The following is a 26,117-nucleotide window of genomic DNA, read 5'->3' as shown; positions in this document are numbered from 1 at the left end:
CAACAGCACATACAGCTTGCATTTGAGCTCAAGTTCTCATCCTAGTTTTTAAGCACAGATACTAACTGCACATTCATTTACAGAAGACTTTCCTACTACCAGCTCCACACTAAATATTTTCCAAGTAGGCATCCAAGACTGCTGTATTGTCATGCCATGGACAATACTCAAGATATACTGTCTGAAACTGTCAGCAATCTCCCCATGCAAATCTGCTATTTGATTTTCAAGTTTCTAGGAAATTCCCTAATACTTAACAAAGCTCAGTAACACAGTAAAAAGTGTTCCAAGAGAGAAAGATGCAGATTTCACGAGAAGCATCGTGTGAATTTTCTGAGTACAAGATTGCTTTGCATAAAATACCTGCAAACCATCTCTCACCATGGACCTCTCGTCCTCAGATAGAGGATGAAGAATGAGCCATATGAGCCAGCACAGAACATGACACTGCACACACATTACTGACTCTCTTTTTCAGGTACATGACACAGGGGAAACTTGTGACACACAGTCCAACACGAGGAACCTCCACGACTCAGAAGAAAACTTCTAAACTTTTTCTCCAAGGAGGAAGTACAAAAAGAATAGCAATGTTCTGGCAGCTCAAAACCAAACCACTCATTGAATACACTGTTATCACAGCTACCATATTTCCCCCCCAAGAGTCATGCTGTATGGAAAGTTGTGGATATTTTATGGCATTAAACAATTAAGTATGAATTAACTTGTGCTTATAACTGAGTGGTATCACAGGTGTCAGAAACAGGGTTTTGGCTTATTTCTGTACAATCCCTCCAGCCTAAGACACTCAGCTTCACGGCACAGGAGGGTATTCAGCTCCTTCATGGACCATCATAGTGCCACAATGATGGCTCAGTTACCAGAGCTAACTTCTCCTCAGAAGTCTAAGCTCATGGGACACCAGAGGCTTGACCCAGGCATGCATTTTGAGCAGCACAACCTCCTACAAAATAACTCTTCTGAGCTATGAGTCTTTCCTTCCCCCTCCAAAAAGGCTGTAGGCTTGGTGCACAGCCCAGCAGCACAGACCTGCCCATGCCAGATAGAAATTATTTCCTTTCCTGGATATTTCCACCAGGTAATGCACAATATTTTTTCATTACTTACTGGATACCTAAATAATGTACAAAATACTGCATAGTCATATGTGGACTAAAAACACCTGCTATGTTGTTTTGGCCAATCTGCCATTTTTTCTAGCAGTCCCTACAAAAGTAAGAAATGGTAAAACTCACGTTTCAGAGCCTTCCTGTGGGTGCTGGGAGATGAACATCTCCAAAGCAGTGTCCCAGAAGTGACACCATCAAACATGATACTACCATCTGAAGGCAGTCAGAGAGAATTCAGGATTTTATTTCCAGTGCTGGCAGAGGATCACATCTATGCCCAAGTTGCCTTCTGCACTTCCCCAGTTGCCAAGGAAAGGAGTCAGAGCCACATGCACTGTACAGCAGTGCTGCACAGAGCCTTAATCTCATTAGGTGATAAACACTCCTGTCACTGAACACGCCACGTGCTGCACGCCCAGCTGGCTGCTTCAGTCCTTTCCTGGTGTCAGCTGAGTGCACTGAGAGCTCTGTGACAGCAAGAGACAGGAATTCAGCACATACTGAACAGGAGAACAGCCTAACACAACAGAGTTATAGAGTGCACATGAGAAACCCCCAAGGTCCCCAGTTCACAGCATCATCATCATCACAGCCGTCCCTGTCCCCTCACATCTGGCAGAAGGCAGCATTTCAAGGGACCAACTACTCCCATACAAAGAGCCAGGGACTACTGCAGAGGGCAGAGCCAACAACCCTTTCCCAGTGTGGTAAATCCTACCAGCAATACCAGCTGAGCAAATCAGGAGCTGAATCACCATGGGAAGAGGCTATAATTGTAACATCTGTGCTAAAACCTAGGAAATTCTTCAAAAGCAGTGAAGCTGTTAAAAAAGAAAGAAGTGAAGTCACGATCCCTGAAAGCATTGAAGTAGTGACTGGATGTGGAACTTAATGCTGTGGTTTAGTCAGCACAGTGGATGGCGTTCAAAACTTGGACTCAATTATACTGGAGGTCTGTTCCAACCTAAATAGCTCTATGATTCTATGAAATTAATTAATAGTTGACTCATTGCAGGACAGAATCATCACAGTGAAAATAATAAAGGTCTTACATTGATGTCAATTTTATTTTTATCCTGGCACATCCTACAACACTTGTAAAATATTCCCATGGTTCAGAACTAGACTTATTTTTCCCAGCTGTCCACATATGACAAACAGGCAGGACAGGAAAGGATCTCCCTACTCACTAAGCCCAACTTCTGAAACCCCCATGGAAGCCAGCAACATAGTTACTCTGACAGAAAAAAACATCATCAAAACAGCTATTTTAATATTTCCCCTCACCCCCAACACAGCAGTCACAAGGCTTCCCAGGAACTCCTTAACCTGTTAGAATTTATTCTTTGATTGCAGCACACTCATGGACAGGCTACACTAATTTACTCCTTATGAGCCCAAAATAGTTCTGTTCTCTGCCTGATGTTTACACACCTGACATATTTACATGTAGAGTTTAAGGCTGCTTTCTCATTTCACAGAATACACAAAGCCAGGTCTGAGTTTCTCTAAAGAAAGAGGACTCCAGCACGGCTGGTGAAGTCTAGGCAGCAGCCATCACACACATACTAGGTTATGTGGAAAACTAAACAGCCCAAAAGCACCAGGTCTCGTACACTTACAGACAGATATTTATTGTTTTTCATAGGTTTTCATTACTCAAAAACACTACTTACAACGTGTGCCTTCCCAGAGCTTCTTCCTGCTTACTCAGTTGTGAACCTCAAGAGAAAAACCCAACCTAAGAAAGCTGCTGGCATCAAGACATAGATGTCTATTTATAAAAATATGCATTTTCCTAAATATTATTTATTAAACATTTTTGGGGGATGTGGTTAACTGATTCCAGTTTGAGCCCTGTATTCACCTAGGAGGAGAAGGTGAAACCCCTTCAAGATGGTGAAACCCCATTATGCACCAAATGTTAATAATGTTTTACATTTCAATTAATTTATTGACTTCTAAAGAATTTTTACTTGAGCTGTACTTAAAATAGTACCTTCAAGACTTCCCATTGTCATACATCAGAACTGTATTTGCTTTTTTCAAAACAGCTGAACAAATGCATCTTACATATGAACAGAGTTAGTCCTCAATCTTGCAATCAGTTATTGACTGGGGGGTGTTTGCTATGATGTTTTCATTCCAAAATTTCACTTCTAGCCACAGGGCAGAGCTCTGTCAGAACACGTTTTCTGACCAGTATGTTTCCTACTCACTTCTAAAATGAGCAAAATAGACATTCAAGTTGGGTCCATTTGAGTTCCAGCAGTGCTGTTAAGATTCCAAATTACCCGAAGCAGACTCACTCTCAAAGTCTATTTGCAGAGCTCCAATTTTAGGACACTTCCATTCAGCTCTGCAGAGCCTAAGCAGGCTTTGGACTTGGCAAACAAAGTAAGAATTCGCAGTCATTTTGAAAGAACATAAATTACTACGTCCAAACTAAAAGGTATTGCATTTTCTCTCTCTTTCTCCAGGCAGGCCCTTTAACATTTCTGCCTTGGTTTGCTTACTTCTTAGGAGAAATTAAAAAAAGAAAAAAAATCCAAGAAAGAAGAAACATCTGTGGGAACAGCTGCACAAATACTGCAACTGCCAGAGGAATTATTTCTTTCTAGCATCCAGCATTTCTGGGTTTGTGTGTTGCAACACTTAGTAGTGGATAATCACAGTGACTATCCATGCATGTGACACACAATTTTGATCTCAATCACGGATAAGAGGCAAGAGCTCAACACCAGCCCACCACAGACATACAAACACACAGAGAAAAACAACCAGAAGCCCTAACTCTTGAAAGAATTACCTAGAGGCTTCACAACAAAACAGCTTATACCGCAAGCAGGCTGCTTGCTCCAACTTCTGGACAACCAAAATTCCATGGTAGCTAGTTTATAATAAGCAAAGGTACAGCACAGCTTTTCCCTTCATCATTATCTCACCTTTAAGAACAACACTGCGACCCCAAATTACTCAGAACGCTTTCCAAGACAACACTCTGATATAAGGCAATGATGTCACTAAATAAACAAGATTTCCAGAAGTCTGTCTTCATCTCCTAGATACATGTCTGTGTTCACATACTTGTCTTTGAACTGCAGCAATCTGTTATGCTCCAACAGGAAGGATTAAAAATGAGTTTATCATGTTCTGTGCTATATATTGATAACTGCACAATTCTTATTTCTCAGTCCAGGCCCAAGTAGGTAAGGCAAATATGATGAAAACTCCATTACATTAATAATCAACTAAATTAAAGTCACTAGTTCTAAATACACACAGCAACAAGATCTTGAAGCTACTGTACAATGCACATTTTGTTTAGGATCTACTGAAACTTTTCCCCCTTCAAAATATCAAAAGAATAATCAACCAATATGGCCATGGAGGGAAGTCACCTCATCCAGCTGATCCACAGAGCAGGATTTGAAGAATGAGAAGCAAAGTTAATTGCCCACAGCCTCTGCATCACTTTTCTTTCTCAAGAAACTCAAGAGGGGCCTTAAGCATACTTTAAGTCACCCTTGACTGTAGCACTCTCCCATCTGCTAAACAGTCATTTAGCACACTGGGATTGCTGCAGCACAGCAGCACTTGAGCTTCTTCATCTTCCACCTCTACACAGTCAGCTGTCAGGCTGGGTACACAGAAAAAGCCTTATTTGACCAGGATCCAGCAGCTTCAGGGGGTCTGCTCCACTTGAATTGATATGATCCATTGTTATTCCTTCTCTAAATACTCATCCGGTAAGACCATGACTACACATTCCTGCAGCACTGCCTGGAAACAAAATGGTGATGAATCTTTTTGCTTTTGATTTTCAAAGATCACAACTTGTTTTGCACCTGCAGCTCTTATCCTTCCTTGTATCCACACATTCCTAGCTGAAGAAGGCAGCCCCCCCTTCATGATCTGCTGAGGTCATTCAGCTCCTTTTCATCAAGCCACAAACAGATCAGATCTTTTTTCACCCCATGTAAGTAATACTAAAATAACAGTCAGAACTGAACAAATGGATGGCTAGAATGGGACAGGAAGAGCCCATCCAGCCCAGCATCCCATTGCCAACTGTGGCTGAAGCAAAACCTCAGGGAAACAGGATAGCTAAGACAAGCCAGCAGCAATACTTTGGGCTAGCTATCCTTTAAAACTGGGTTTTCCTTTTACTAACCCCTACACTGCAAACACTTATTAATGCCACCTTATTTACATCTTGTGCACAGTATTACCTCCTTTCATTTGTTTTCAGCCTGCCACCATCACTCTTGGACACATCCTGGGACTTCTCTACTGAAAAATAAGGGAGGAAGAAGCAGTGTCTGTTTACCCTTTTCTTGCCACTTGTTAGTGAAGTTTCCTCAGTCATCTCATCTCCAGGCTGAAAAGTTTCCTCCTGCTGCACTGTTTTCTCACAAAGCTGGGCTGTCCTTGACTATTCTTTTCATTCTTTTCAAGACCTTTTCCAGCTCCAGCTGTCAATTACTAGAACCTTCCTCCCCTGATGTCACCTCCATCCTCCTTCCCATTTTTCTTCTCACAGCACAGCATGTGGTAGCTGGGGGAGGTCAAAGATATATAGCTACAGAAAGGCAGCTTATGGAAAATCCAGGATGCTGTTGCCAGAGCTGAGGTCAAGTCAACCAAGCAAGGATTAACTGGAAGGCCACTTTCTCTGCCTCCTGCAGGAGCAGCCTGCCTGCCCCTGGAAGGCAGTGAGATCCCTCTAAATATCACTAACTGGGAGAACCAAACATGCTTTTTCTTTGATTAGTGTGGTCTGGGCCAAAATGTGTTGGCTATTTCCTTATTTTGAGCTATTTCCCTGTTTTGCAGGGAGGCAAATTGCTGGGTTTTACTAATGCTTCATGATTGTTCACTTTGACAGGCCAAGAATACCAGTCCACTTGAAATTTAAGTTCTGTTTCCTTTTCTTTGTTAACAAATTGCTGTTCTAAAAGCAAAGGTACATGTGGGAAAAGAACCATGGGAACACACCAACTACTTCTTGGAAGTAACACACATGAAAAATGTCTTTGCTAAAAAGCTACTAATCATAATTGCCATTACACAAAATCACACAAAACTCAGTACAGGAAAATGAAAGGTATTTCATGACAAGAAACTGTACACTTGGCCAAGGAATTCAACATGTGCTGAGGTTTGTCTCATTGAGCAAGGGAGCATGAGAGCCCCCCAAACTAACAAGCACAACAGTAAACAATACAAGTTTGTTAAAAGCAATGAGCCTGTGTGTTCCTGCAAGACCCTTGGCTTGATGGTGCATGACATTTTCATTAGAAAAGCCCAATGAAACTAGAGCTGAGCCAAGCAGACAAAATTAATTCAAACACTTAACAGATAAGTCAAAGACCATGACCGTAAACAAAAAAAGCACCACGCCGCAGGTGGCTCCGAGTCTCCAAGCAATTATCTTATTTTGCAGTGTAACCAATGACACGGAAGAAAAATGAAGAGGAAAAAAAAAAAAGATCGTGACTGCAAAGTTGTGCAGGTGACAAACACCAAAGTGACAAATTACAAAGAGGAAAGGCCACTGACAGCCAGCCGTCTGTCTGTCTGTGCACCAGTCTGTGTCTCCTTGTTCAGCAGGTGCTCAACTTGGGGAGAACTGACAGCACCCAAGAGCATCTTCTCTGGAAACCATTTCAAAAAGTGTTGGAAGAGAGGAAGGGAGAAGAAAATTAAGAAATTAAGAAACTGTATTTTCCACTTTTAAAAAAAGAAGGTAAAGAAAAAAATAGTAACTCTAGAGAAAGCAGAAATTTGGACAGAGAAAGCTATTAAATGTACAAAGAGAGCTAACAAAGCTGGTGGTCAAAAACACACAGTAAAGATGACTGATGATAATTACACCATGTTAATATATTGGAGAGTCTATCAAAAGTCTTTGTTGGCAAAACAGGGTATTATTCACAACTAAATATGATCTAGTTTATAATGGAAGCTAATCAAGGCCTATTACAGTTTATTCTGGATCCATAATCAATTAAATACAAAATCAATTTACAGCTTCACTCCAGTGCTTACCATACCCACTTTCATCACCCAAATGTAACTGGCAAAATGGTGAAATGGAAGGAAAGAGTCAGGAAACATACAAGAAGCTGCTGTGCTGCTGAAGCATATCCATCTTTGACTTGCCTAGCATTTTCATGTATTTTTGAGTGCTTGCAATTAAAAAACCTGCAACCTAATCAAGATTTTTCTAAATAAATGCAGGCAACAACTATAAAAACAATGCTAACTTGAAATCCTTCCTTTAGCATAATAATAGAAATTAACACACTAAATCCTACCTCTCACACTTCCTACATGAAGGAAGAGAATCTAAACTGGAAATTTGGCTTCTTTTGTCTTTTTAAGTTTCTCCCAAGACTGGCAGCAGAGTAGCAAGTGTCATTAAAAGCTGTGTGTTTCTTTATCATCCAACACTCTTAGGCACTTACCTTACCTGGAGTCTTGGACATAACAGAATGCCAAGTTGCAGACTTGGAACTGTACCAGATACACTCCTGCCATGTTTCTCTTGGTTTACAACACCAAGGCAACCTTTTGTTTTCCTCCCTGGCTGAAAGCTAACATACATTCACCCTCAAATCAGTGTACAACACAAATGACACCCCAATATGATGAATTATCACACTCTGTTTCAGGAGATTATTTTAAAATAAAAATTATATCAAGCATTCCCTCTGTCCAATATAGAGAAAGCCAGTTAATAGCTCCAGGAATGAAACATACCTCCAAAGGCCATCAGATCACAATAAACACAAAAATGTCTACACAGAAGACAGTTAAAGTTAGCAGATGTAAAATACTTTGAACTACCTACCAAGAATTTCAACTAGTTTTATTTCCTTCTGCCTGGTGTGCTTAAAAACAAAAAACCAAAATTTTGAATCAAGCAGCAAGATATGATTGTGTGCTACAGCTGCCCATGGAGGTCATAGAGAGTTTTGATTCTGGCTGCTTCTGAAGATATGACCTTACCAGAACTTCACACTATTACCAGGTCCATGTCTTAAAGGGATCCTGATTTCTGTCTTTCCAAACTCCATCTTCAGAAAAATGAACCTAGTTACAGAACCACTAACAGAAGTGATCTTTATGAATCACTCTGCAAACCCAGGAGAGGTACACGTCAAAGGAACAACCCACAGCCTCCCTCTCACCTGACCCCAGCAGCACATTGCCCCAAAAACACAAAAGTAGTCATGCCTTCCACACTAAATCATATTTTCAGTTGAATTTTCTACATGGCTTTATATTTTTTACTTAATTACCATTGTTGTTTGCTGGGATTTTTTTTGTTTGATTTGGCATTTTTGGCAGGGGCACCCCATTTATTCAAAACTAAACCTAGTCAGTTTCATCAAACACTAAAAGTCAAGTAAAGAACAGGAGAAGAAAAATGCAGCTGAGAGACAGGACAACAATGAAAGAAGAGGCAGTCTAATAACTTTAGATACCATGCACAAGGAAACAAGCTTTAGGCACATTTATTTTTAACATTAAGTCACTATCACGCACTAGAAGATGCCTTTTGCAATAACAAAACCTGCCACAACATGAAAATCTCATGGGACTGGAGACAGGCACTTGACTCTCAATCCTTCCTTCTCTCTACCTCTGCCTGTGTTCTGTGACTATGAAATTCCACTTAAATGATTATTAGCTAGGACAAGATATTGTGCTCCTTGTACTGCTCAGTCCCACTCCCATAATTCTTCCTCAGGAGGAATCCTGAGTGTACCGAAGTTACTGTCACCTCCTAGGTACAAAACTGCTGTGCAACAGAAGAACTTACCAGCATCTTAATACCTGCTGATCTAAGAGCTATCATCATCCTCTCTCAGCAACCATGCTATTGGACAAACAGAATTCAGCTTAACATTAGATAAATTCTGTGTTATGTCACTGTGCTACACAGCAAATTTCTTATTTCTGCCTGTACAGGACAAAGGTACCCATCTAAAAAAACCCCACTGTTTACTTCCAGTCATCTGTTGCAGAAATTTTTATAGCATCAAACATGAATTATTTAATACTCTCCACCCTGTTGGAAGAAGCAAACTCCCAAACTGACAACATACATACATATTACTGCAAAAGAAGACAGACACAAATATTACCTTCAATTTCCTTCCCAGGGAAGGAAAAAGACTAGACAACTATTCGCTTGTGTTAAAAAGAAATCCCTTCAGAGGCTCTAAAAATCCATGGAAGACTGTAGTCACTAAAGAGTTAGGCAAAGGGCTCATTTCAAAGTCTGTCCCAATGAGGACCTTATCTATCAAATCCTTCAGCAAACACTTATGTAGAAGGAGGAAGATTTTAACACAACCATTACAAAACTGCAGAAAGCACAAAAGGATTTGATTTATATTCCAGTCAACAAGTAGTCAGATGACCCACCCTCACCCTGTACCCCTGAAACCAACAAACCCGGATCCTGTTAGGAGGCATTTAGCACTAAGCACAGCACTAAACAACAGCACAGCAGAACACTGAAAGATGCCCGCATACACACGGAGAGCAGACAAGAACAGCGGGCTCACACACGCTCAGCAGAGCCCGGTCCCGGCGGTACTCACCCGGCGCTGCCCGCCCTCACGCAGGGCCGCCCCGCTGCCCCATACACGCGGCGGCGGCTCGGGGCACGCTCGGCACCGCCTGATTCCAGCCCGGCTGCGCTCACAAGTTTCTCCTCCTGCCCCCTCCTCCCTCAGCCGCTCAGGCGACCTGTGCGCAGGCGGGGCTGCCGCCACAGCACCAGCACCGTCCCACGGGGGCTGCCGCGCTGCCCCGGGAGCCGTGTGAGGGTGATGGATAATGTGCGATGTACCGTGTGCGCCGGCCGAGGGGCCGGGGCGGCCCGCAGGACCAGCCCCCGCGGTTCGGGTTTCACGGGCAGCTGGCAGCCCCGGGGCGCGCCGCCGGAGGAACGCGCCTGCCTTCCCAGACGCTCTGGGAATGCCAGCGCCGGGACACCCGCCGGGAGCCGTCCGGGCTCCCCGCTGTCCCCCTAACCCTGCCACGCTCCAAGGGGACGGCCCGAGATCCTGCGCAGAGTTTTGCCGCCCCCTCTCCTTTCTCCTTTGTGCCTGTGGTTTAGAGTTAGGCGGCTGAACACAGTCCGAGCAGCCCCGACTCATTCACTTCCAACAGCACCTCTGCAACTTAGCGCGGCTTAGCTCTCTGAAAAAACACATTGTGTGATTTTACCCATCCGTGGGCCCGCACAACGAGGATCCAGAAGCCCAGCTCTGACCAAGAGCACAGCAGAAATCGGGGGATTAGGATGGAAACTGCAGCCCTGGTTGGGTTTCGGGAGCTGCTGTCCGCCCCGTGGATGGCAGGAGTGATGCCTGCTCCCGGGTGACTCAGGGCTGCTCTGCTTGTTTCCATCCTGAGGGCAGTGAATGACATGGAACCCTCGTCCTCCCTTCTGCCACATCGCAGTATTGGTTTCGGTGGAAACAGCCTTCCTCAGAAAACCCTAGATGCTGTGCTTCCTGGTCTCTTCTTTCAGATCCCCATCACGAGACAAAAAGCAGTTTCTAATACAATGCCACCATGAGATCATAGGAAAAGAATTACTAATAACGATAGCTGAAGAGGGCACAACAGCGCATTTTGAAGCCCAAGCAGGGTTCAGCTGACTGTACACACTAACAACAAATTCTTGCACAGTTTCAGCTATACGTACCAGGCATGTGACATTCCTCTAATGACTGGAGCTGGAAGATTTGTAGAAGCCAGAAAATTGTTTTCCATGAGAATCTCAGTATCTGATGAGTGCAACTTGGACAAATGTAGACCCACTCCCACCGACTTCCCTCCGATGACCCATTTCTCACAATTCTGTGTTTGCTGGTTCCAGCTCCACCCAATGTGAAAGCACTAAAGAATCCTCAGTATCACAAGAATAGGTACAACCTTTTGAAAGCAATCAGTTTTCTGATTTATTCTTCAGATTTATCAGGTATTTCAACAGATAATGTCTGAAGAATATTTACGTGGTGTAGCAGGTGACATGTCATAGCTTGCAGCAGTGATAAATGGGGTACCACTGCACTGGAGAAGCTTCTACTTTTAACAGAAACAAAATAATTCAGGTACCTGGTTATCCACACTAAATCAAACCTCTGAACTCTGCTTGCCACTAATGAAGCAGGAAGGGCTGGGGCCTGCAGAAGTCAGTATCACTGCATTTATGAAGGGGAATACCCAAGACACTTTCCTCAGCTTCCCAGCTTTTCATGAGATAACCAGCCAGAAAAGAGAGCTAAGCGAGCCATTAAGCATGAGGGCTGGTCCCTGCTCCTGGCTCTGGAAAAGAAATCCACAGAGACAAAGCAAGGAGGAGGCAGAGCAGGCTCATTGCTGTGATCTCCCTGCCAAATGGAGAGATTTGGCTAACAGAGGTCCTCAGCATCTGCAACAGCATGCTGCACCCCACCAAAATTCAGCTTGTCCCAGGAGCCATAGCAGTTTGAAGAAACCACTGAGTCTTGCTGACTCTCTGCCAATGTAATTTTTTAAGAATAAACAGGGTGTATAATACATGGCTGTTCAGGAAGAGAAAATAAACGTGCACAAACTTTAGATGGCGAGGAGGACAGAATTAAACACATGCACAGCAGGATACCTATGCTGGCCTTCAGTTTACTTGGCTGCCAAATCAGGCTCAGAGGGAGAACAGCCAGAATGACACACTAGAAAAAACATTTTTTAGTGGGCTGGAAAGGCTTCCACCATCAAGGACCATGCCTGCTCAAATGAGGGGCCTGTATGTATGACAGCCTCACTTTATGAGTCACATTTATCAACATTATACAAAAATTTAACCCAGACACTTCTGTAAGTTTTATCTTTGCTGCTCTGCCTTTATCTGAACAACAGCCACATTAAGACACAAGACCCCTTGTTTAAATTATAGGAAATTACTGTTCTGTTACTGTGCTGTTCTCTTAAGAGCGAAGTAACCCCAGGGAAATTTCCAGCTACCGTAGAGAAAGGAGAGTGGCACAATGCACTTCCTAAGCACAGGGACACACAGGAAGCGAGCTGCAGGGCAAACTGGAACTGCTGGCTGCAGCACTGGGTAAACACTGAGCAAACCCCTTGGGCCTGTGCCAGACCTGCTCCTGCAGGCAGCTCACAGCCTTGTGCCCACAATGCAGGTGCTTTCAAGAGCTGAGGTGCACAGCCACTCATGTCCTTGAACAACTGCACATGTGAAGTCTGGCTATCAGTACAAAATTACAAACAATGACAATGAGGAGGCTCTTTGTAATCAACTTTCCTTCCTTACTTGGCTTATGGGTGCTCACTTGCTCCTGTTCTATCTCTCTGTTTATGGTTTGCTAGCTGGTACCCTTCTAAAGTTGAGGTTTAGAGCATAAACTGGTTCATATTTGCAGTTTTATGGGCATTGAAATTCTTCAGCTTGAGCTCTCTTTTTTATGCGTGCATCATCAATATCCAGTCATTCATTAGCTGTGTTAGGAAAAAAACAGTAGGAGCAGGCCTATAACTGGAAACAGCTTATCCAACTCTGCACAACTTAAGGCAAAGAAAAAATACCTACCTGTTTTGGTGCCGGTAGGTATCAGCTCATGTCAGAACTGCTTCGATATAACTCCTTTGATACCAAACCTAAGAGTGAGACACTTCAAAGGTTTGACCTTTGCATGGCAGGGAGCTGAGATTTTGAATCTTTGCCTCTGGAAGAACAACACATTGGTTTTTTCCAGAACACTTAATGACAAAAACTAGAAACACTTTACCAATCAAGCAGGAAGGAGGAAATCTGCATTTCTCACAGTTTGGCCCTGATCAGGCATGGAATACCCTTGGCCAAGTGCAAGCAGTTCCAAAGGTAATCTCCCTGCTCTGGGCAAACATGTTCCTAAGGCAAGTGTCCATATAAACATACATATACACAATCTTTGGAACTCAACTTCTCTACAGACATCTGTGCAGTCTGGTGAGCAAAGTGGGCGAAAGTCTAAGCAAGCAGGAAAAACACCACTTTTTTTCAATGGAACTAAACCCAGAAGGCATCTGCTGCCCCTGCAGAATCTGCTGTCTAATACCAACAGAGAAGACTATACTAAATTCACTTTACATTTCAGGAAATATCTTCTCATCTTATTCTCACAGGTTATGTTCTCCAATAGAACACGCTGGAAAGTCGCTTCCTATTCTCATTTTAATGGGAATCAATTCACCTTATTAACTCACTCAGAGACAAACTCTGTCATATTTCCCCAGTGCCTGGATTATTTTGGAAGAGGCAGCATTTTTTTTAACACTAGTGTTTTAACTTTTGTTAGATATTTTTGAGTACTGGTTTACCACGATTTCCTTTGTTTATCCAATGGTACAGCTGACAATAAGCAAAGAAACTGCAATTTCAAAGAGCAAGTGTCATCAAAATTTAAGGCCACAAGGTAGAAAACACAACTACAGCTCACTGCATAAATATACTCCTCTATCTTTAGTCCTCAGCAAGAAAAGGACAAGCCACACTCAGAATTAAGAGACAGCACCCAGAATAGTGGCTTAAATCTTTACTGTTTCCCTGGGACAGATTCTGCAAGATGTTTCACAAATGATTAAAGCTGCTTACACTGACAGCCATAAAGCACACACATGCAAGGCCTCAGAGACAGGGCCAAAACCTTACATGTTGAAAATGGTTTGAAAAGCGTTAACTTCTTCCACATACAGGCAACTTCTACTCCAAGTCATCAAGAATGTTTGAATAATTTCTGGGTCTTCAAATCTATCAAAAACCTAGCTGTCCAGCTGAGAATCATTTTATCTCAAATAACCCATGGGCATCCTGCCATTTACATATCCACTTCCTCCAAGTGAAGTAAACTACTCCTTACCAGATTGTAGATTTTTCTGCTTTTCCTGCCTTATAACTTGCTCCATCCCTGTGCTTGGCAACTGAACCTCACATACAACAATAGTTGCACTCAATATCATAATTCCTAGCGACATGTTCTGTTTTCCAGTCTGAATAACTGGGACTAATGTGGGACTCTTAAGATGTGTATGTCATACATCAAATCCTAAGAAATTGTGATAATATTCCTTTAAAAAAAAGAAAAAAAAATCACTTCTCTCTCTCTTTCTGTGCAGATGCTCAGAGTAACCTCATGTTTGGGTTGGATGTCAGTATTCAGCAGAGAATTTCTCCTCCTCTTATAAGAGTCCAAACAATTTTATCTGGTCTACTTCCTTCAAGTTCAGATTGTTGAGTCTAGAGTTGTACTAAAATTATTATGAAAAACAAAGCAAGGTTATTCTGGACACACAGAAGGAAGCTGACTCCCCTGTGTCCTGACTGAGGAAAAGACAGTCACCTATGTAATATGTACTTCAAATTATACTATTTCCTTAGAACTGAGAAAGCATTAGAAGGTACAGAATAGAGTTTCAGTAGATAAAGTGATGATAAAAGGTGGCAAATGGATGCAGAAATGTAGAAACAAGACAAGCAAGATCAGGAACATCAACACAAGGCTTTAAAACTAATGTTTTTGTTAAAGCACTCACTCTCTACAAGACTTGACTCTTTCACAAGACTGTTGCCAGGATCTCAGATTAGATTACACCACTTGGCTTTGATTTCCTAAACATCTTCCAGTTTTTCTCCAAGATTACTTTGGAATTAGCCCTTACTAGTATAAACATACTATTCTTTCCCAGCTATAAAACAAATTTCATTTAGACTCACAGGACAGGCAGATGGTAACGGACCTTGTGTCTTTGCAGAAGCACAGAACACAAGCAAATATATCCTTACCTGCTGCCATCCATTGCAGGAAGGAAATAAAAATAAAAAACCCTTCCTAATGTAGTCATTCCATCAGTGAATCGTGATTTACTATTATGGGACACAGCTCAAAGCAGCAATTTCTGGATAGTTTAGAACTGAAAGTTCTAAACAGGACAGTTTAGAACTGAAATTTTTACTTCTGTTCTTTTCTATATAGAGTAAAACTCTCAAATATACAAATACAACATGTGTTTTCTTCCAAATTTGGCAATGGGCATTTTGCAGAGTAATTGCTGCCATGCAAAAATAATGTTGAGTTTTTTTAAGTAAGATTAAAAATCCCAAATAATGGGATCTTCTTAGAAGCTGAAATTCACATGGAAATACAGGGGGTTTTGCCTGTACCTCTTGGGAACACTGACATTGCAAAACAAGATTTCTTCCCCTTAAAAATTAACATCTACCCTTATATTCTGCTATACATTACAGAAAACTCCTTGGTTGTCTGTTTAGCAGCTGGAGCAGCCTAGATGAAATTAGCAAACCCAAAAATACTGGGTGCCAGGGTTAATTTTTGGTGATGTACTTAAAAAGTATATACACAAGAATGCAAGTAAAACTTACTTTAGACTTAGGTTCCTGCTATGTGATGTTTAAATGTGCAGTCTCACCTTCTACTCAAAGATGCAGACTGAGCAACTTCACTCTCATAAGTAACATAGCAGCAGCTGCAGTGGAAAACTAGTAGGAAAAAAGCAGTAGAAAGTAAGCAGTAGGGGAAAAAAAAACCAAGCCCTCAGAGGAGTTTACCATTGGCCAAGCAATCTTCTCAAGTCACTGAGAAGTGCATGTTCCTCATCAACAGTAAACAGGAGCTCCAGTTTATGTGGGCTCTCAATAAGCTGGATGGAAAAACAGAAACAGCCACCCCATAAAGCAGCAGTACATTTACAAGGGAAAAACAGCAGCCCGCAGTGAACCTGGAATAACACACAGGGATGACTGCATCAAATGTGATGAATTTTACAGTTAAGGCAGTAGGTAAAGAATTCAGAAAGCCCTGAACAATGGAATTGTGTGCCACTGGGTCTGTGCTTTGCAATTCCCATGATTTCTAACAAGCTGTCTGCATGCCCTGTGCAGGGGACACTCATTCACCTGTCAAGGCTGATCTCTGAGTAGAAATATGAAAACATCACAGAGCACATCCTCCTGAGGCAACCATATTCTCCTTCCTGTGCTTTCTTATAACAAAAAACCTGTGTAAAACGTAAAGGTACAGTTATTGCACAAGGCACAATTTGTGTCTGTTTAAAAACACTGAAGTCCATATCTATCACAGCAATTACTTCTGCTGACAGCTGCAGCCAGACATCACCCTCTGAGTCAGTCACTGCTACATTAGATCAGTAAAGAACAAGCACTGAGGGTAGGAAGTCAGTGTCTCAAAAAATTTGCACGAGGAAATGTCTGTATTTTTTTTTTATTTGAGAAAACAAATACCACCATTGCATTATATTCTACCCTGGTGGTATGTGAGGAGGGGGATGTAACAAAACCCATGTTTAACCCCAACACAGATTCCCAGAGGTCAGTCCCAACCTCTTGGACTTAAGTTCTGAAATGACAAGCCCCACTGCATGAACTGCATCATTTAAGGTGCAAAGGGCAACAGAGGTAAGATGAGCATGACCAGAACAAAAAAAACAAGAGAGCAAGAGCTGGAGACAATTGTTACCCAATTTGCCAAGAAAACACTCTCCTGCACAAGGCAACAGGCTTAGTCACCAGGGAGAAATTAGAAATTTTGCTCTAGAAGACTTGGATGAGGCAGTAAAAAAACTCACAAATAGCTTTTTGGGTCAGCTTTCATTAGGGAGCAAAAGCAAGAGTGATGGAAACAAATTACTCTGTTTCATACTACCAAAGGATTATTTTGAAGAGTGATTCAAAAAGGAGCACTAAAATATCTTGAATTCATCCAATAAAGTTGCTGTGTCAAGACTGCTGCTATCAGGACTTGCACAAGACCTTAAAAATGAAGCATACCATTTCTCAGATTGTGGAAATCTCACCTTTTCTCAGACATTCTTCCAGGTGCATGTATCCCTTCAAGCATTACTGCATCATCATGATAGCAACAGTCACCGCCTGGGTGTCTTGAATATATGATACTTGCACAAAATCTAGACCTCCCATCACCAACACATTGTATATCAGGGGAACCTCAGTCCTTTGGTAAATCCACAGATTATTTTCTTGCAGGACATTGCCTGCAATATATATGTTCTGCAATAATTTAAGTGTGATCCTGGAATATCCATCAGCACTTCCTTCAAGGACAGATGCAAGTAGTCTGTGTCAGTGGCTGAATAACATCCAGAATCTTACTACTGCACCAAATGTTTCCAGATAAGTTATCATTTCCTACCCCTCTGAATAGCTTACCCTGTCAGTGTGCCATTGACTAATAAAAATCATGGTGTGTTAACATGACTGATTGGCATCTGCAGTGCACAATATTTATTTCATCAAAATCCTTCGAGGAGACTCACCATTTCTGTTAGTGTTATAACGCACTCTTATTACCCTAGCACTGAAAATGCTTTTATTAAGGCTGATCTTGCTTTCTTTCATTGTGCTTTTTAAAGTTTTATTTTATTGGTGATATCAGGAACTGTCTGTACTTCTTTCAACCATGTATTAAGGCATATCTCTGCAGTTAGGTAGTTAGGCATCCAAGGAAAAAATTGGTTAAAGAATTTTTCAGTGCCTCACCACAACATTGATCACTTGACTTGGTTGTCTAATGCTTTGGCTCCACTGTGGACTAGAAGAAAGTGAAATAAAAGCTTCAGTGATTACAGCTCAGGTGCCTTATTGCTAGTGGGCTGTTTGTTTCCTAAGCCTGACTAGCAGTTCTTGCTGCACTTCATCTTTAATGCATGCTGCATTGTTTTGCAGTATTGTAAATCTGACCAGAGACTTACAGAGTGAAGCCAAAAGGTGAGATCTATCACTGGAAAAGATAGGACACAATCCCATTCATATTTGTGGATTGCTGACCCCAATTATTTTCATGGTAAGCTTGGTTACCCCTGAAGTGCTGGGAAGCCGAGCACTCAGAGCTGCAGCAGTGTTTGCCATTCCTCATCATGCATTTCACAGGAGCTACAGCAAGGAAAGCCTGAGGATATCCCAATTAAAGCCTTCCAGTTCCAAAGGTGATTCAAGTGACAGATAGTTCTAGCAACAGATTAAGCCTTAACAGAAAGCACAGCAGTCCAAAGTAATTTCTCTCCCTTTCTTTTGGATGTATCCTGAGGCAGGACTGACAGACAGACTTCCATCTCAAACAGTGGCATTTACTTCAAACTACTAGAGAGAGTTCTTAAGCCATTTGATTTTAATAGCAAAAGTAAGGCTTTTACCTTTAGAGTCAAAAAGCCCCATTTGCCACTCTGCACACTCCCTTTGGATCAGGCATAAATAGGAGCCTCTTTCAGCTATCCCATACATAAAAGCCATCCTAGTGACTGTCCATTCTTCTCCCACACACAAGCTGTTTTCAAGGTCAGTCAATTGACTCCAGGTACTTCTGAGATGTATTTTATGCCTTCCAGGTGCTTAATAAAAACCTTTCAACAGGAAAAAAAAACCCTCAACTAGCTCTTGGGTTTTCTTGCAATACCATTGTCATCTGTTCTTTTTCCCTTTAGAAAAAGAAGAGATCCTCTTCCCCTCTTCATCAAGGCCTTTTACCCAAGAATAACCCTGCCAACAAGAACAGGATTTTTACATTTGAATGTTTTAAATGAATGTTCTGCTTGCCACAGAGGTCTATCTTAAGCCCCTACTGCAATTTTCCCAACATGACACAAAATAGATGCAGGGAGTGGAGGTGATGCCATGAGCAGAGGCTACATGAAATCAGAGTCAAATGAAGCAACATGACTGGATACCTAATCATGGCAATAAAGGCTGCTGCACTCATCTCCACATGCCTCATTTAGTTTTATGAGTATTTTCCAGAACCTAATGTATGCCTGATGACCTGTGTACTCAAAGTTTTTAATTCCAGAGATTTTATCAAAGTGTCACGGCAAACGACCTCCTCCTCTAGGCAAGTAGCCACAGAAACGAAATGGGTCACTTCTTGTAACAATGAGGCAATTAAGGCTATTACTTCTAGAATAAAAAATTCTTCCCTTCCTTAATTACTAGGAATAATGTTTTAAAATCTCAAAAAAAGTGGGGATTACTACTTCATGCAGTATAATCCAGGACAGATGACAAACAGATGCCTTATTTTTTGGCCCCACTGTTTCATTGTGCAATTTAACCTGGTGAATTTTGTATTAAATACATATATAAAGGACCTGGCATACAGGCTATGTTGGGTTTTTTCTTTTTAATTTACTCTCATTTTTGCAGTATGTACTGCAAGCACTGAGGTTACTGCTTGCCCCTCACAAGCAAGCATCAACAATCAACACTTGCTGCTGCCCATCTTCTTCAGTGCTGTCAAAGAAAGCTCCTGTGGCAAACAACGAGATCCAAAAATGGCAAAACTGAGACCACACCTGGTATCTCCAAAATTAAGAAACTCACAGCTGCTCCCAGAAGGCTTTGGTCATGCAGTTTTTCTCATTGTGAGGGAAGCTGAGCCTTTCACTCTTGGAAGACAGGAGCATTTCTAAGCCAATACACAATTCCAGCATTTAGATTCTACAGCAAACGCTGAAAAACAGGGGAGTGATCTGGCAGAGGCTCCCAGTGATTCACACCTGCCTCACACTGTGCATCACTGTCTGTACCAGGTATGGGGGAACAGAAACTAATGGATAGGAATGCATACTAAATCCCAACAGCTAGCAAGTGAGACTAAACAACCAGATAAATGATACTAAGCAGAAATTACACTTCAGAAAGTACCTTCAGGTTTCCTTTCCCTATCTGTCTGGCCACCTCTGCAACCTCATTTATCTCTCCCCATCCTCTATTGTGGCTTCTAGATGTCTGTTTTTCTCCATTTAGGGAGAAGCAGTTTTGGAAGACTTAGGCAGCAGCAAACAGAAATTGTCCCTGTTCAAGGAGACCTGCAAGAAGTGTTTTCCATGCAAATGATGGCTGATAGAGGAAATGGTATCATGTGCCTCATCTACACCAAGCCTTTAACATCATATGCCTCACCTACACCAAGCCTTTCACAGCAAATTCTAAGCACTAAGAAGTTAAAGGCTTCTCCTCTTTTTAACTCTTTTTCCTGATAACTCTTCCCCTGCCAGTCTAGGATGCCACAATAAAGGGCCTCGAGGCTGCATTTTGTGAATCTCTGAGGTAAAACTTTTGCCATCAACCACAAATAAATGACAGACTAGTCCCTGTAAGTGACAGAGGAGCTGTGGGATGGTAATACTTACTGAGCTCTGTTTCACCCAAGCTCCCCTTGCCCAGCCAAGTGCCCATCACCCCTCTAATTGTGATCAAACAATACAGACTGTGGAGTAGGAAGAGAATGTAATTGGTTACACAAGGAAAGAAACTTTCTGAGGAACCGGCTCACACTGCATCTACCATTAAGCCCACAGTGGGATTCAAATCCCTTTCAGAGAGGCTGCCAAAACCCTTGCCAGCTCTCAGCCAGAACCAAGCTGTCAAACACAGACCAGGGCTTTGTAGCAACCCGAGCCTTCCTGCTTGCCAGACCTTGGGGACCAGAAGCACCAAAAAATGCAATAGTCTTGTGACTGGCTTCCCTGCCCCTCCTAGCAAATGGCTACACTGCTAATGTGGTAACAGAGCTGAACAATTCAGGGTAGGGAAATGCATCCTGGACTGTAAAACCATTCCTACCTGATGCTTGCATACAAGTCATGCATAGTCAACCCTGTAACTGGAATATTTCAGCAAAACTGGATGCTAAAAAAAAAAACCCAAACAAAAAACTACTGTTATTTCTCCCCCTTCAAAAAAAAAACTGCAATTGTGGTTTTGGGAACTTAGGGATACTGCAGTGGTAACGTCCCATTAATTTCTTTTCTTCAGCCTACCTGGCAAGTCTCAAAAATGAGACAGATGTCATGAGGGGTATAAACAGAGAGCAGGACCCAGCCCAAAAAAAGCAATGAGCTAGGGGCCTTGAGATTTGAGTTCTAGTCCAAGTTTCTGCCAGCCAAGCAGATCTGGGAAACCCATGCTGCTATTCTATGTCTTTTTTCTTCCTCCCCCACTTCTAACACATCTGTTTCAACTTAAGCTCTCCAGGACAATGACTCTCTGTTGCTACAATGCCCATCATGTCGTGCTTCCAGTAGGAAGCAACAAAAACCTTATATGCATAACACGACTATAGGATACCCAGGCTTAGCTCTCAAAGATTCTGGCACAGGATTTTATTTTCTGTATTTTCTGCTGCAGGGAAACAGGATGAAGTCACCCACTCATTGCACTGGAAGCAAAGTAAAGAGGAATTTGGACTGTGAATCCCATCTCGACAGATCAGGCAACTCATCTTCAAGTAACTGTATAGAGCACAAGTAAATAATGCCTTGCCAACTTTTACCCAGACCATAAAAATCAGAGACAACTCATTTTTTTCCATATTTGGTGGTATGTAGATGGCCTGGAAAGGGGAAGTAAAAAGTAACGCAGCATTGGTCCCACTTTGTGGGGTAAACAGTCTCAAAAGAGCAAATGAGAAGTGGACTCAGTAACTAAACTCCTTCAAAGCCTATGAACCAGCTAAATGCTGTAGGAGGACAATAAAAAACCCTACTGAAATGCACCAGTGCTTCACTGACCTACCTGTGGGCATCTACCTGCAGCAATACTCTGATTATTAAAATGATACTGGCAAAAGGGATACAGGAAGGGGCTCCCAAAGAGGAAATGGATGTCCACAGCACAGATCAGGGTTTAGAGGAGAAAGCATAATCATTGTACTGCTGCTCAGCCAGATATGCACTGCTAGACAGGCCTACTATCTGCTGCCAAAATGCACTGCACTGTTGCTGCTTTAATACTACTTTAAAAATGTTGTAAATCACTTTATCCATCACCCTGTCTCCAATGAACTCAAAGGTTAAGTGCTCTCGCACACCACCTGCAGACCTCTCTGTAGCAGGAAATGTTTCTATTAATTACACTGAACATGTGTCATCATCAGGATAAGGAATACAGGACTGGTAAAGAGAATAACTGAGAGGGTGAATTATAAGCTTTGGCTTCATATGATGAAGTAGCAAAGCAAAAATCTAATACAAGTGAATCACAGTTGATTTTAGTAAAATGTAATTACATTAATCAGTTAGACATTTCCTGGGGAAGAAAAAGCAAACCAAACTACAGTGACATCACAGAGCATGAAAATCTTTTTAGCAGAATGAGGGAAGAGCTTTTTGTCCTTGTTTTACCTTTGTTACTCAAAGCTGAAAAGACAGCCATTAACATTCACATTACCAGGTAGAGTCCACAGGAAAAGTTCACCACATCATAAGGCAAACTCACCAGATCTTTACCTTGTAATATACTGTTAGATAATTTTAGTCCACAGTCTCATTTTACAAGTATTTTGTGGGTGCTCCTTGATGGTACAGGCTGAGACGTCAGTAATTCTGTGAGTTGCTTTTGTGAAAATTATTGCCAAATAAGAACTGTTCACATTCTTTGCAGACTGAAAGCAAGTATGCATTTTATATTGGCTGTTCACTTTTAATGGAAAATGCAAACGTTTTGTGTATGAAATGATGTATGACATGTTTTGTTATAAACATGGAGTGAGATGCAGCCAGGGATAACTGTGACAGAATGCAATGGACAGGAAAGAGATGACCTGGATAGAAAAGTGAACAATTTGACTTTTAAATAGATTGGCTTCTGAAACACTGTAATTTCCTAATATGGGCAGGATGGCCACAATTCAATATCCAATTCTATTTTGTTTCCAGATTTTTTAGGAAGGATTGATTTGCTTTGGGTACTTTTGCTTAGCAGCTTTCCTGTCAAATAAAAAGGTTTTTATTTCACTGACAAGAACAGAATGGAAAGACTCCAGTGGTTTGAGGCAGTTGAGGGGTTGGGTTTTTCAGAGGTGTTTGTCAAGCCTGGGGAAAAAACATTACTGTAATATCAGACAATAAATCTTGTGAGATTTCTAAATATATTTCAAGGCCAGATTTTCAATTTCCATGAAGCGTATAAACTAAACTAGAAACGGGGAGTTTTTAGTGACATGATAAAGCATTCAGACATGGTCTGGTGGCTTACAACATCACCTGGACCCTTTCAATATTTGTTTTTTCCTTCACACCTCTCTTCAAATCCTTTCTCTGTAGTTCCCATTTTACTTTCCTAAAATTACAGATTTGCAGGATTAAAGCAGCAATCCCAGGAAACCACGTAAGTCACTGATACAACTTACATACCTAAAGCCCCTCAAAATGTTAATCACACACCATTTTTTCTAAGACTCAAGATTTCCCAGTTCTTCTCACCCTCCTTTCATCAAACCCAAGATTGCCAGGCCAATCTGAGATGTTTCGGGCAGTTGGTTCCTGCCTTTTTCCACACAACTCATGCTTCTAGTGTGTAAGATCACTTATCCAAGTATTTTACCATTTCTGCCGTGTGAAATAAATCCAGTGATCAAACAAAAAGGACAAGAACACTGAAATGGACCTAAATGAAAACCTATGCCTCAATGATCAGGTGTATTGATGAAAATAATACTTGTTGTCTAAAACAGTTATTTCAATTCAGGCTATCCCCACAAGGAGCCATACCAAACTTCACCACTTGAACAAGTCCAAACAACAAGGAATCCTAGATCAAAATGGCCATTTCATAGCCTCAAGCACATTTCCAACACTTAATTGATATCTCTGAACCTGCAACAAAAATATTTTCTTTTCCAGCATGTCAAGCAAAGCCAGCTGTTTGCTTCATCAGCACAGGTCAGCACTAGTTAGCACTCAGCTGCCAAGCATGAACACGTTTGATGTTGATTTCAGTGGTACAAACTGTGCACAAGTCTCCCATTTCTGTCATAGAGTACAGAATGCCTCATTAAATGAGAACACACACCGGTGACAAATACAGCCTGAGGTGCTGAAAAACCTCTCACCAAAGTTTCGCTTTCTATCACTAGAAAGAGGCCGCTCCCAGCTCCACACATGACTGAGTTTTTCAGATCCATCAATTGAGCAAATTACTGGTGTGTAAGGGCCTTTAAATTCAGCCACACACAAGTCAAAGCAAAAAAACTACAATTAATTCCTAAGCAAATAAAAAGCATGTCCTCGTTTTCATCTAGGATCCTTTTTCTTTCTATTTTCATGATTCTTTGTGCAACTGCAGTGTGTTCTGTGTACCTCAGCTTTGTCACAAGACATAACCCATTACTTGATCACAATCTCCTGTTTATGTTGCCAGTAGTGAACTAGTTAAAGCACAAGTCTAAGGTTTGACAATGGGGACTAATGACAGCTCTGTCATTGTTGTCAAACTATAAAGCCCTCAACAGTTTGCAGCAGAGTGAAATTGAGTAGACAGTGACTTCCCTCTGTGCTGTTCCATTGTTCATTTTCCTCTGGACTACCCCTCTCTGTTTCTTACCCCTCTAGAATCTCCTCAGGACATGTTAGAAAGACATAGTACATATTAAAATAGCTACTGCAATTATTTAACTACCAGGAGGATGGAAAAATAAGAGAAAGGCTGAATCCATGCTGCTGAACTTCTCTTGATGGTGGTGTTCTTTTTAAAAGGAATCTTGCCCTACAATAGCATCTGTGTTTCATCTCCCCTTGCTCAGCTTCTTTGAAGTGTAGCTTTCCTTTGGGAATTTTTTGCTTAGAATACAGTAATACGGTGGGAGCACTAGCATGCAGACATGTTTCTTGCAAGAATTCAGTTTGTTGAAAAAAAGCACTGGAGTATGTTTTATGCTCCTGCAAACTGTTGGGACCACAGCACCATCAGAGCTGGTCCAAACCTGAGCACAAGGTAATAATTAGCATCTCACAGCAACTTTAGAAATCATGAAATGAAAATTTGGATAACAAAAAGGAAAGATTGGAATCAATCCACTGTCCAGAGTCTGGAAATGTCTGAATCAAATCATGGTGTTGCTCCATGGTCTCTAAATTCTTGGGAATTGTAGCATTTCAATGATGCTTTTAGCTACAACTGACATTAATTTGGAGGTTTTTTGTTTGACTTTTTTTTGTGATTTTTCAACTGCACTATGAAGGAGTAAATGTAAAAACTATACAGCATGAGAGAGTTCTGGTAACAGATTACCACAATTTGCATTGTCACAGGACCATAACAAATTTCCAGATTTCTTTGTGATCAAACCCACAGCAGCTGTATTTGTCCTTACAGCAGCCATGTTAAGTGCTAACCTTTCAAAAATTCACCCATACCCATCACCATATCATGTTTTCCTCTGTGGCAACATCTAAAAAACCAAAAAATAAAAGGTCTTGTAAGGTTTCTGTCAACTATTTTTCACTTCTTCAAAAGCACTATAAGAATTTTTTTTCCTCTTCAGCCAAGTGAACTGAGCCACAAGGGCTGAAATGTTCAAGTCCACACATAAAAAAAGAAAATACATGTCATGATTAAAAGAAACCAGACTTGGTTCTTTGTTATAACTCCTAGTCATTACTCTACTTTATCCCTTTAATTATTTGGTGTTTCTTCATCTAAGCCTGTTAGAGAAGCTAAGCTAGATGTAGCACACTTAATTAAAGCTGAGCTTCAGCATTCAGCTCTTTTCTATCTGGAAATTGCTGTTATGAGACTCTTGTTGGCCAAATAAGAATGCAAATGTTCTCTTATGACAGAGCTGGTGATGAACTAAGAAATGTCCCTATCATTAAAGGTGCAGCCATCTCACTTAGCATTTCAGGTCACTGAAATCACTTGGAGGGAACTTCCTCCTGAAAGAATAGCCCTAGATTTACAGTGACTATAGAGAAGCTAATGCTTTAAGTGTTGAAAGGAGGTGTGCAAATATTAGATGATTGTAAATCCACTTAAAGTGTAAGGCTGTCAAGGCCAACTGTTGCAAGGCATTACTCATTTATACAACCTAACAGCTCAGCATTCCTCCTGAATGCTATAGCCACCCTGTCAACACAGGCAGTGGATTCTGTTGC

At 41.5% G+C, this 26,117-nt stretch overlaps 1 protein-coding gene and 1 pseudogene across 3 annotated transcripts in view; one reads left to right on the top strand and one right to left on the bottom strand.

Moving 5' to 3' along the window:
• Positions 1 to 26,117, bottom strand: part of ARHGAP24 (Rho GTPase activating protein 24) — a 244,621-nt gene that overhangs the window by 172,518 nt on the left and 45,986 nt on the right. Inside the window, exon 1 of one of the 3 annotated variants that reach the window (XM_058803013.1) lies at positions 15,624 to 15,657. The exons of 1 other annotated variant lie outside the window; for it this stretch is intronic. The gene's annotated coding sequence lies outside the window, so the exon portion shown is untranslated. Of the gene's footprint in view, positions 1 to 9,748; positions 9,902 to 15,623; positions 15,658 to 26,117 lie in introns of those variants that run through there. One more of the 3 variants, XM_058803010.1, reaches the window with a different exon arrangement.
• The window catches only part of LOC131556888 (U4/U6 small nuclear ribonucleoprotein Prp31-like), a 31,641-nt pseudogene continuing 15,517 nt past the window's right edge, over positions 9,994 to 26,117 (top strand).

Source organism: Ammospiza caudacuta, chromosome 4 (assembly GCF_027887145.1).
Source record: "Ammospiza caudacuta isolate bAmmCau1 chromosome 4, bAmmCau1.pri, whole genome shotgun sequence".
Classification (NCBI taxonomy): domain Eukaryota; kingdom Metazoa; phylum Chordata; class Aves; order Passeriformes; family Passerellidae; genus Ammospiza; species Ammospiza caudacuta.
This window is presented reverse-complemented; position numbering and strand designations above follow the sequence as displayed.